Source organism: Dufourea novaeangliae, unplaced genomic scaffold, assembly GCF_001272555.1.
Source record: "Dufourea novaeangliae isolate 0120121106 unplaced genomic scaffold, ASM127255v1 scaffold187, whole genome shotgun sequence".
Lineage (NCBI taxonomy): Eukaryota > Metazoa > Arthropoda > Insecta > Hymenoptera > Halictidae > Dufourea > Dufourea novaeangliae.
The window spans coordinates 64,208-71,297 of NW_015374075.1; positions in this window are offsets into that span (position 1 = coordinate 64,208).

Sequence of the window (7,090 nt, forward strand, 5' to 3'; positions counted from 1 at the left end):
GCAGGCAAGGATCGGGGCGAGGTCTGCCCACCTGAAAAACACCTTTAGCGATGGACCGAAGGAGAGTCGTTAGAACGAGATCGGATAAAAATCCTGATGGAGATTCAATAATGTTCTCGTGTTCCATCAGATGGCTACCCTGGGTGAATTAACACGTTGAATGCCAAAGGTTTTTTTACTCCTGGGACAGTATCGTGATTACGATCTTTGTTATTGACAATGTAAGTATATGCGTGTCGACTTGAACACATTTTACTAGACTGAGGATTTTATGGATTTATTATCTATAAGGGCTCTGTGGAATATGACAAAAGAAAAACCCCTCGAATTAGGGGTGAATTATTTTTAAAAATTCGTTGTTAAATGGCCTATGACTCATTTGAATAAATATTCACGAATGAAATGACACTATATTTAAATAGCAATGTGTGAAACTAAGAAAAATTCGTTTATTTCATAATTTAAGTGACTTTATTTCGAGTCACAGGAACCGAATAGATACTCCTAATATTTATCGAGTTCCATTCGAAATTTTCGCCACGAATCCGACTCGATATGGTAGTGGGGAAAGGGGTTCAGAGAAATAAATTTCACGATTCTGTACAAATTGTTTCAATCGTTCCTCTCCAGTTCCCTTCGAACGATACCATTGGTCGGTTTCGGTGCGAATTCCCTCGAGATAGAGGAGCCGAGAGTGAACTTCCGATACAAGTGACAATCAGACGGACAATTGTTTCTTCGTTTCAGGAAACACTTACGGCCGTCACGCACGGGGTCAAGGGTCGTCAACCTACAGAAACAACGTACGCGTCGGTGGCCGATAGAGTGATCGTCATTATGTTAAATGGCAATCAGGATAATGCCGTCATCAGCGTTCGTGCTAGGCAATAACTATAATGCGGCGATTGCGGCCACCGCCGCGTAATCTGGCCGACTGGTTAACGGCGAGTTTTCATTGGCCACTACCGGGTCTATCCTCTCCTCGGTGGCCCAGGCGAGGAAACTCGGAAATTGGATTACAACGTCCATCGACGTTCAACCGAAAATAGACATCGTCGTTTTGTAAACCGGGCCAAACCAATTGTACTTTGAACCTTGAGTAGGGATAATGATGTTTCGATAAAAGGATCGTTAGAATATTAGGAGACGTCAGAAGAGCAAAGAGTATTTATAAAGAATTGCAAGAATTGCTAAGAAGACAGTCGGAGAATTAGGGGACATTGGAATTGGAAGGTGGGAATCCTTGGAGACCAGATCACGATTATCTTTAATCCCAAAGGTGGTTCTCATTTCTTGTACTTTTATAAACCAGAACCATCAGCAAATTGATCTTTAATGTTAGAACATAACGAGATAGGATAGAATGAAAAACAGCAGATCAACTGAAGAGGATTAGTTACGGGACATTAATAGATGGAGTGCACCGGAGCACGCATTACGAACACAAATCGCGGCCATTAGGAGTCTAGATACACCGTTTGATATTGATATCACAGCGTGGGATGGTAGCAGTACTTTGTCCGCGCGATCTGTGTCACAGATTAATGCGATAGAATCGAGTTGGGAACGGTGAGCCACATCGTGATGAGAAAGACGACCGTACGCAACCACCGTGTGTGCTTCGGAGGTTGACGCGTAACGGTCTAACTGTCCAAGATGCCGAAGAGTGTACTGACTGACTCGGATGCGTAACTGTCTGGAGAAGCATCGAGTCTCGTTGATTGACGGCTTAGACGTGACTGTCCAACGACAAGAAACTTCTGACGAAGTTCGCTGTGCTATTCGGTTTATCGTGACTGAATAGCACCTAAATGGTGATCACTACACATAACTATTTATGAATAATTAATGTACTTGTGTTATCTTCATTTGTTACACGCACTGACATAAAATCGAAAGTTTATCCAATTTTTCAAATCGCAAACTGCACGCTATAGAAAGATATTAATATTAAAAAATCTAATTTTCATGGTCCAAGTATTTATTAATATTGTTATCATTTAAAATTCGACTTTAATGGTTACAAAATCTCGTACGATTTCTTCATTCTTCCTAATTAACTAGGATTAATTTCTGTACTTGCGGGGTTACCATTTTCAGCTCTGGTAAAAAGATCTATGAAACAGTGCCACAATAAATACTGCAACCAGTGCCATGCTTCCATCATCAATCGTGCTTATTGTTTTTAATTAAGATCGACGAGCAAAATCGATCGCACAGCTGCACCGGGGCAATCGTCGTTCATCGTCACGAATCTCGAACGATCCTCCATTCGACTCACGCCCGATCTGGTCCCATCGAATGACGATCGAGTAACAGGATTCGTTCTTCTGCCCGTCCGCGAAATGGCGTACAGTTACGGGGCCGTTTCTATGGCGAACCGATCTTAGTTCCGTCGACAACGATAACTGCGACGTGGAAGTCGCGAACGTGAAGCGAATTGCGATCCGGTAGACGAATTTTCCGCGATGGGGGTTAACAACGTGTGAAGTTAACTCTGAAGAGAACTTCACTTCGGTTCCAGTGAATTTCACGTCCGTGACTGCATTCAAAATGGCGTCGATCATCCCGAGGCGTTCAGCCGCCAGTGGCGATGCATTATAATTGCAAATTCAGAATATTCAAGTAAATTCGCGTTTTCTCTCCCCTCCTGGATTAATTTTATAAACTTAAGAATTCAATTCTTAGCGTTTCATCCTGTTAAAATAAGTTAAATAGTTTCCTCTGTCGAGCTACTAATTAGACCACACAGGTTTACAGAAATTTAGATAGAACCAACCGGAAGCGAATTAAAGCTTCGATATTTTTACATTCTTCGCATAATAAATCCTTCATTGCTGAAGTTACGTGATCCATGAAACTACTTCCTCAGCGTTGCCAGATTTTTCATAAGATTCCCGCAAAAACAGAGTTCTCTGAAATCCTCCATAGTCGCGATGAGTGCAGTAAAAAAGATCTTAAAAATGCTGTTAACGCGAGATTTTAAATTGACCATCAGGCTGCCTGGATCATCAGAGTATATAGGGAATATCAGAACTTGGTATATTTAAAATAAATTTCTCGGATAATTTTTGTGGACTTATTCATTTTGGCGAATGAACGTCACAAATACCCGTCGATCAAACGTCGTCTATGGAGTGGACGGGTTTTCTGTAGATTTCTCGAAAGCACCACGATTCGATAAATTAATCTCCGGTCGAGATTCGGTCGGCGATCGTTGATAAACGCGATCACGACGCCCGGTACGTCGCGAGCGTAACGAGCCACGCATAAATCGCGGAGGGCTCGCGCGCACACACGTGCATCCATCACGCTCTCGTAAAAATGTACGGGTCGGCGTTTCCGGCAACGAGACCGATCGCATCCGGAAGCAGCTGCGTTGTATTGTATATACACTGGACGAGCGTAATACGCGTCACAATCGATTCCTTCGCGGCGCAAGTCGACGACAGACGATTGTGGACGGGGCCTTAAGACCCCCTCCACCCCCCTCGATGCACACGAGATGGTTAACGGTACACACCACCCCTTGCGGGCTCGATTAATCTTCATAAATATCGGTTTGATGGACGCCGTTGGAATTGGTTAATTGACGGCCGGGCATCGCGATTAATTTGCCACCGACTTTCCTAGCAGTCTTCTAGGAAGCCACGAAGAGCTGTAGATCTTTAACGGATCTACAATCTTCGTTGATCGTTCCTGGGACGAATGAAAAGTGAATATTTTCCATGAAAAAATCGACCTGTTGATAGACAAATTTTTAAACTATCACGGAATTACTAGAGTTTAGTTTACATCTTCGTATACTCTACCAGAGATGTGGAAGAAAAGTGGTGGAGCATTGGAACGAGATCGGAATCAGCGAGGGGCCCACAAAGGCCCAGCGGGTTACGCAACCGCCTGGCGGCGGCGGTTACTTCTCAAGTGTTTTAGGGGTATGGTGGTATTTAAGTCGCGGAGAAATGCTACTTGTAGTACCCACGGAACAGGAAGGCAGATAGAGGAACGGATAACGTTCTTTATTGCCGAGATAGACAGATACAAACAGTTTCACGGTGAGACGGTAACAAGCCCTCCGCTCAGTGATCGATGCGCGCGTCCCGCGATGATTTAACTATCCCCGCCGTTGCGTCGAGGAATAAATGTTGGATTACATACCCAGTGGTGAGGGAGAAGAGCCAGAGGAAGGCCAAGGACGAGTTATGCGCTCTTAAAAAACGTGGGTTCCTTCAACCCCTTCTCCACGATGATTCCTAATGCACTCGCGAGAGGTACAGTGTATTTGTCGCGGCGCTGATGCGCAAGAATGTTGACGTTAAGTACTCCCGGGTATAAATAATATTAATGAAGTTGTGCATTAGCGGGGACACATGTTCGTATCCATTGGACACGGTTACTCTATTCGCAGAATTGGTTATGTGAATCTGCAGAACGTGACATTCATCATTTCTTTGGGTGTGCTTTTCTTTCGTGAACGCCTGTAATGAGAATACCAGTTCTTTGAGCAAAGTCAAGGTTGTAGAATTGTTTGCAAGAACAGAAATTAAGTAGGGACATGTATCTTGAGTCGAGTAGGCGTTGCAGATGTTTATGCAAGTTGGTTTGCAGGGGATTAATCTGCAAACCTTGGGTATATAGGAATTCTTAGTGCGTGTCGGGGGTCTTAGTAGCTGTTTCGTTAACACATTTGAATGCCGCAGTTGTTATTCTTGGGACAGTATTATAATAAATATACGTTTCTTCAGGTCTTTGTTGTGAACAATAGAAATATTTACGCGGTGACTTGAACACGTTACTTCCAGTATTACTCTGTTATTATGTTTATAAAATGTTAAAGGTGCAACTTAATAGCCGCATTTTCCCAATCGAACTGAATTCGGCAATTAAAGTAGCTAAAACTTTTGGTTTGAAGGCTTTTTTATAAAACTTATCAGTGGTGCTCCATGAATTTAGTTTAGCTAGATTTATGAAATAGCAGTCTACCTGTCAATTTCTTCGTTATAAAATAAAAAAAAGTAACTCTAAAATGTCTATAGGATTAAAGGAAAAATATAAGATCTGCAATGTAGTGAATAACAGCCCGTATTAACGACGAACAACCTAATAAACAGCTTAAAGTCTTTATTTCTGCAAACATAAACAGTCTATATAAATTCGTAAAAAATATATTTGTAACCAATCGCTAGGAGCGAAAGTCTGATCGACTAGACACTGATATTTACGTGAATTCCCCATGGAATCGGTGTGCAATAAAAATATAGATCAAGCCGAAATTTCTATTAACGATTTTGAACCAGGGCATTACACACCCCATCATTTTCACGAAAGATCGATTGAGGACGGACAAATTACACGGTTGCGACGGCGTCGATGCAATCACAGTCCGACTCGAGGCGCCCGATTAGCATAATATGGCGGTCGATCGATTATTTCAATAAATGTAATCGAAACCGGCATTTAACGGGGAGTCCCTCGATCACCGGTAATGACGACGATCGCGAACAAGATAGGAAATAATGAGCCGCTGCAGTTTCGAATTTCCGATCGTTACCCCTTTACATATTCATCGACGTGGCTGTTACCCCGCGATCGCGGTTCATTAACGTTTTTTCGCACTTTTCACCTCCGCTTTTCTCTTTTTTATTTCCAACCCTGTTCGAGTGCTGCGAGCCGATGGACGCGTGCTACCGGTACATCGTATTACAAGCCCGTCCTGAACGTTTAACCTCTTTAACGGACACATGTTTTTCTTCCAGTTTACCGATCGAAAACGATCGTGTTATTTTTTGCGCAGAGATTCATAGTCTGCGACTAATTATATCACGTTCCTTTTTCATCGTTAGTGGTACACGGAGCAGTTTCAGCTAAATAGAGTAATGGAAGAGCAAAACGGAGTATAAACACACGTTACCGCTTGTGCGAGTATTAACGTTGATTATAATAGTGAAAAACAATTAAAAAATTTAAACGAAGGGGTTATGTATGTATCAAGATGAAGCTCGAAGCTGTCGAAAAGAATAAACCATACGGACGATAATTACTGATTGCTGTTCGTTTAAAGACTAAACGAGATGGATTATGTAGATATGTTGGCATCAGAGCTGTGGAAATTATCATTGTTTATTCATTAAATACACAGAGGACTCTGTGTTAACCTGAAATTAACTTGTCCGTGAATGTCACGTGCATTCACAAACGTGTCAGTGTACACCAGGAACGTTTATGTTAAAGGGTTAAACTTCATAAGTCGAATGTGTTTGATGACTAGACTACGGATACTTCTGAAAAATCATTTTGGCCATTAATATAGAATGAACAAACTGGCACGTTTTGTCATCGTTTCAAAACCATGCGGTCGAACATGGTGGCTGGAGCCACGAGGAGAACGATCACCATCCTTTATCGTGATTCTCGATGGTCAGTTGCCAAAATAAGAACCACTCGGTCATGGGAACGCATTAGAACGATTAAAGCGAGGACTTTCGCCTATCGTTGACACACTTGTAAAACCGGTTAGCTGCGCCCACGATGCATTATTTCACTTTCAACGCCGGTGTTTCCGCGATAACGAACCGATCTCCTCCCCAACTAAGTCCCCGCCGCCGTTCCAGAGGAAATTAAACCGACCAAAAGCAAAACAAGAGAAGAAGCTGGTCGCTTAAGGTGCACGAGGGACTGTGTGTATCTCTTCCTTTTGGTGGCTCGTATATGCGCGAGTTACCACCGCCTGAACACTCGTAAACCGTTCAATCAAACGACTGGTACCACGGTCGTAAAGATTCCCGCGGTTCGGTAGCGTCGCAAGATTAAACACAGTTTGCCACCGAAACGATTCCACGACCGGATGGTACATGTATACGATGGAAGAATAAGCTGAAAATTATATTGTGCATTGCATTGTTTCGTCGTGATTATTTGTAAGGAGAAGACAGAAGATTGTTCTCCAAAATTTGTTGTAAGAAACTAATTAAATAACCTACTAATCTAACTAATTAATCAACCTTTAAAGCTTCATTTACAGGAACTAGAAACAAACAGAAATATCTTTATTCCACATAAAATTTTTCCCACATAAAATAAAAAACCCTAC